Source organism: Microtus pennsylvanicus, chromosome 8 (assembly GCF_037038515.1).
Source record: "Microtus pennsylvanicus isolate mMicPen1 chromosome 8, mMicPen1.hap1, whole genome shotgun sequence".
Lineage (NCBI taxonomy): Eukaryota > Metazoa > Chordata > Mammalia > Rodentia > Cricetidae > Microtus > Microtus pennsylvanicus.
Window position 1 is genome coordinate 54,164,368 of NC_134586.1, and position 6,000 is coordinate 54,170,367.

Sequence of the window (6,000 nt, forward strand, 5' to 3'; positions counted from 1 at the left end):
CCAGTACATTTTTTTAAAGATGCTATTTTTTCCCAGTATAGATTTTTTTATATCTTCCTCCAAAACAACAAGACAACTGTAGTTGTATGGGTTTATCACTAAGTCCTCAACTCCCTTAACCATGTTTCTGTACTAGTGCCATGCTCGTTTTGTTACTATGACCCTGCAGTATAATCTGAAATCAGCTATGGTGACACCACCCACAATGTTCTTTTTCTTTGGAACTTTTTCTTTGCTTTTGGTGACTCCATCTAAATTCCTAGAGTGTTTTTCCCATGTCTGTAAAAACTGGCTCTAGACTTTTGATTGAATCTATAGATTATTGAAAGGATGGTCATATTCACAATATTAATTCTTTATATACATGAACATGGGAAGTTTTTCCATCTTCTAGTCTCTTCTTCAATTTCTTCATAATTTTCATCGTATAAGTCTTGCTTTTTCTCATTAAGTTTATCCCTAGTGAGGTGGATGGAGGAGGGACTTTTGTGTTTGATAGGACAGTTGTTTGTTTTTCCTTATTTTGTGTATTTGCACACACACGTGTGTGTGTGTGTGTATGTGTGTGTGAAAGAGAAAGAGAGAGAGAGAGAGAGAGAGAGAGAGAGAGAGAGAGAGAGACTATTGTAAATGATATTGTTTCCCTGCTTTCTTTTTCAGCCAGTTATTGGTATGTAGGAAGTCTAACTAGATAACAGTGTTTTCCAATGTACAGGAGTAATAGTGCCTTAGAATCCATAATGAAGCCATTGGCATTTCAAGTACTATCAACTGCACATGCAGAAAGCAAAAATCAAGAGTTCATGGCCCTGAATTATAATCAGATGATTTATAATATAATGAAAGAACCATCATTAAAGAAGTGGAGATTTAAGAATAATCAAATCCATATGGATTGGGAAAAATGTTACTGAGAAATAAGTATATATTAGCAAATGGAATAAATTACCATATTTTAACATGCTTCCTTCATGGACCTAGTGCTAATTACAGTGTCATTGTTTATTGGAAAATGTGCCTAAGCAAGCAAGGACAAAATCAGGGCACACTTAGTGGGTAATAGGACTCTGTACTGAATTGGAAATACGTTGCATGCTACACACAGTTTAATAAAGCTCCAATGGCAGAAAGCACAGAGTCAGGGAATAATAGTGGTATTTTCCACCCAATACCAAAAAGATACTTGAAATAGCAAATGTTATTCTGGAAAATGCTGCCATCCAAAGTTCTGGAGACAGGAAGGCTGTCTGTCCATTTTTCCTGGAGACAGGAAGGCTGTCCATTTGTCCTGGAGACAGGAAGGCTGTCCATTTGTCCGGACATCTAGACTCTTTTCTCTCTCTTATCAAGTGGAAAACAGATCTTTTTAACTGAAAATAAACACCATGAGATTGACAGGGGTAGGGAACAAAGGAATATGGATATACACCAAGGTCAATAGTCAATAGTAAATTTCCCTGGTGCAGAAAGAAAAGGAACTATTGTCCTTTTGTTTTAAAATTATTTCCAGATAAAGGCTCAGAATCGGAATAGGTCTGTTTATTTGTAAGTCCTGCCTATCAACTTTTCTAGGTTGTTTCTCAGGTCTCGTGAGATGAGGTTTTGAAAAATTCTGTATACTGAATATGTTTTTGCTCACCAAATACCCATGTGTCCCAACTCCGATACCTGCCCCCTGGCAGTCCGGCAGGGTTGTGTGATGGAAAAGTAAGGCGGTGGTCAGCCTTTCGTGTTTGTCACTCACCTCCAGCCATGCTGAACTAACCGTCCGTGCTGAGATGCTGGATCATCACGTAGAAGCGGATGTACCCCTGAGTCACTGTTTCCACATAAAAAGAATTGCTGTAAAAAGAAAATAATCCTTCATCATGTTAGCTGAAAAGATTCAGGAGGAAACTTTGTGCTACAGTGTAATCCAGCCTGCTGGGAGGAATAGGTGGAGATCAGTACCCAGTGACCCTCCAGGTCTCTTTCAAATCTAGAAGTTACAGTCAGGAGTATCACGGGATGGTGGGAAGTTCTGAAGGCAGATGGGCGTAGCACTTTGGATACATGTTTTTTGTTCGGTTGGTTGTTAAGTTGCTTTGATTTGGCTAAAAGTTACCCTTTAATCAGAGCCTGCAGTTATGCTGTAGGCCCAGCAAAAACACAAGCTATGGACTAGCAGCACAAGGAGGTTCTCCCCATTGTTTCACAAGTAATAAATAGTCCATGAATCCAAGGTGTAAAAGAACTAACTAACTAGTTGAGGTGCGAAGATTATAGCCATTGTGTTGAGTCCTTAAGTCTGGAAAGAGAAAGGAAGACCTCCCCCTCCACAGAACAGCAGAGGCTGTGGAGGAGAATCTCGGCGCTGAGCTCATTAGGCCGTAGACTCGCTGCTAAGATAATCACCAGGTCCCTACTGTGAACACTAGTCCAAGGCCACGGATAGGGCAAAACAGCAAGTCAGATAAATTTCCAGTCTCACTGGGGGGTCTGCTCTGCTTATGTCTTTTCTTTTTCCAAATCTGGAATTTGTTTTATGACAATAAAAATACTCACAGCTATTTGATTATTTGAGCTATCTGATATAAAAATATTAAATCATAGAAGAAGAGCAAATCACGTCTGTCTGGAGCCGTGACCCCTAACCTGCCTGCCTTGCTTTCCCATTGTGTGGATCTCCTAGGAAACCCTATCTTCCCTAGGTGTCCTTTGAATTGAGTCCATGGCTCCTATTCCCCAGCCTTACCCTAAGAACCTCCAACCTGGTGTTAAGGAAGGGTGCTTCCTTCTACAGTTGCTTAGGTCCATTGTTGTTTCTGTAGCCCCTCCCCCAACCAGGAGTTCAGAAGAATGAGTGTTTTCAAGAGGGTGGGCATCCCCAGGGAAATGCTCCAGTCATTCCTAACTGAAATTTTCACCACACCGGCAAGGCTCTAGGAAATCGAGGAATTCCTCCCAGGGTCGCCCCTGACGCTCTCATCTGAGATCACTCAAACAACAAAGCCTCTCCTCCTCCCCTCACTGCAGGGGCCAGCTGGCTACCCTTGAAGAACTGAGATGGAAGGTAACTTCCTAGCAGCCACTGAGTGTTTTGAGGACATTCACCCTTGTCTAGGACACACATGTCCCCAAAGCACTCTTTTTGTAACAGCAGACTTCATCAGAGCAGCCTTCTTCTTTCTCCTCTTCCTGCTCTTTATTTTAAAAAATTAATGCCACGCAAAGTATTTTATAAATAAATTGTTTTAATATGGAGGCCAAGTGTAGGACCCGATAGCTCAGAGCAGGAACAGGTTCCAACCTCACATGCTGACGGCTGCACACGAAGTCCTTAGAGAGAGCAGTGAGCTGTTTTGAACAGGACAAGCTATAGAGGAAGCCCGGAAGGAAATAGGACTCCGGGGAGCAAAGGCACCGGAAATCACTTACACTGCTGCCTTCACGGAGTCTGCTTCTGCTTCTGCCTCTGCTTCCATCCCACCTCTGGATGTGTGCCGAAGGCCCTTGGTGGCTACTGAAAGCGTCTTGCTTCAGGTAAAGCACAAGTATAATCATGGGATCAGCCACATCCAAGGTGTTAACTGGTAGTGAAGGAGGCTTCAAGCTTGTCAAGAGTTTACCGGCTTAGGCCAGAGCAGTGGACTTGAGGAACCTCGGCACCTATGGTAGGTGGGAAAGCCGGAAGGTACTCAGACTCCTCCCCTTCCTGGCTTCATGGTTCTCCATTTTCAAAATCAGAACAGAACACACCTTTCTGACTCACCCCGATGGGTTTTTGTCCACCATGATAGCAACAACAAAGAAAACCCGTCCCAAGAATAGCCGGGGAATATTTGATAAGCTTCTCAGGTGAATATTACTTAAACTTCAAAGCGGTACGCATTGCTAATTTGTCTGGGGATTTTGTTAAGTGAAGTAAAATTCAGTGAGTCATCTATATTTTGTGCCTGCTGACCGATTCTCTCAAGATGTTTTCGTTGTTTTAATTAAATGTGAGTGTGGGGGAGGGGATACGTGTGAGTACAGATGCCCCTGGAGTTCAGGGAGGGTACGGAGTTTACAGGACCTAGTGGCTTCACAGCAAGGGTGCTAGGAATCCAATCAAGTCCTTCACAGAGCGGTATTCACTTCTAATTGCAGAGCCATCTCTCCAGCCATTGTGTCAGGTTGGTTAGTTTTTCCCTTTCTCCTTTCCTCGGAGACTACACCAGGAAGCTCTGGTTATAAACTGACCTTCTTTCCTTCGAGTCTGTCATCGGCTGCCTTGAGGGGAAGTGATCCCTAACACGGGGGCTCCAGAGGCTCCACACTCAGCAGCACCTGGCCCCGGGAATCTCCCCCAGGGCCTGACTCCATGGACAGTAAGGAAGATTGCAGCATTTTTCATGCATGCATGTGTGTATGCTATAGGTTCATAGAGATTTGCTTTTCCAGCAATTATTATGTCCGGCAAAGCAGGTCAGATTCGGTGTGCCGCATGAAGTCGACCAAAGATATTTTGGACATAAGTGCTTGTGACAGAAAGTTTTAAGGAAATTCCATGAATTTGCTATTTCTTAGAAGCCTGTTGGTCGAACGAGAGTATGTGGGAAGAGAAGCCCAAAGACCAGTGAGAAGAGGCAAGTGTGATGAGACTCTTGAGAGGAGCAACAGAAGAGTAATCAGAATGTCCCCAGAGTTTGAGCAAGCCATAGGCACTGACGATTGTGCATGGAATATTTTGTCATTTCCTACTTGTTTATCTTCCTTATGGTATGCTGGGCTTTCTTTTTCCATTTATTTATTTGTTGGTTTAGGACAGGGTATCATATGTACTAGGCTGGTCTTGAACCTGCTCCGTTGTCGTGGGTGATCCTGAGCTTCTCATTCTCCTGTCTCCACCTCCTGATTCCTGGATTACAGGCATACAGCGCCATGCCCTGCTTCATGTGGTACCAAGTACTGTCAAGCAACCTCCACCACTGTGATGGGTGCCTGATTATAGAATGAGGGAATATTTAGTTTAGCTGTGCTTTCAGAAGTTTCTATCCAGCATTGCTTGACACTGCTGTTTTGAGTCAGTGATAACACAGTCCAGCATGGCAGAAACACGTGGCAAAGGTCTATTCACGTCATGGTGGTTGGGAAGCAAAGAGAGACAGGAAGAGGCTAGAGTCCCACCAGAATCGCCTATTCCAGTGATCTAACTGCTTCTCACAAGAACCCCCCAAAAGTTTCTACCACCTCTGATACCACTGATAGTATTGGTGGCTGATGACCAAATCTTCAGAACTTGGAGTGCTGTGCACCGTGCCCCCGTGTCTGCGCTAAGTGCGCTATTACCCAGTGCGTGAGCTTCGGGCAAGGGAGCTGGAGATTAAAATACACAGACACACAGACAGAGAGACAGCGACACGGTCATCCTTGAATTCCCCAAGAATGCCCGCTTTATTGTGTTCAGGGGCAGATTATATAGAGATAGCCCCACCCCAGCCAAACCCACCAGAAACCACTCTCCTGCCATCAGGAACTCCTGAAGGTCTCGTGCTCAGAGCAGCTGTAGGCACTCAGATCAAGGGATTACAAGAAATTTAGGGTCTGGGGTCTCACTGCTCCCAACATTGGAGGGCACATATAAAACCATGACATGGTGTTTCTTGCTCTGTGCTAAGTACAAGAAGGCCTTTGGAGTGTTTTTTAGCCTGTGATCATTTTAGTTGTTAAGATTAGAAGTTCTCAGGGCTGCAGATGGCTCAGCGATTCAGAACACTGACTACTCTTCCAAAGGACCTGGGTTCAATCCCTAGTACCCACATGGCAGCTCACAACTGTCTATAACTCCTATTCCAGGGGACCCAACACCTTCACACAAACATACATGCAGGCAAAACACTGATGTACATAGAATACAAATTAATTAATAAAATTAGAAGTTCTCAACAAGCAGCATAAAAGCAAACTTGGTCAAATCTAGATGGTCTTTACAGCAGTGACTTTTTTTTTATTTATTTATTAAGGATTTCTGCCTCCTCC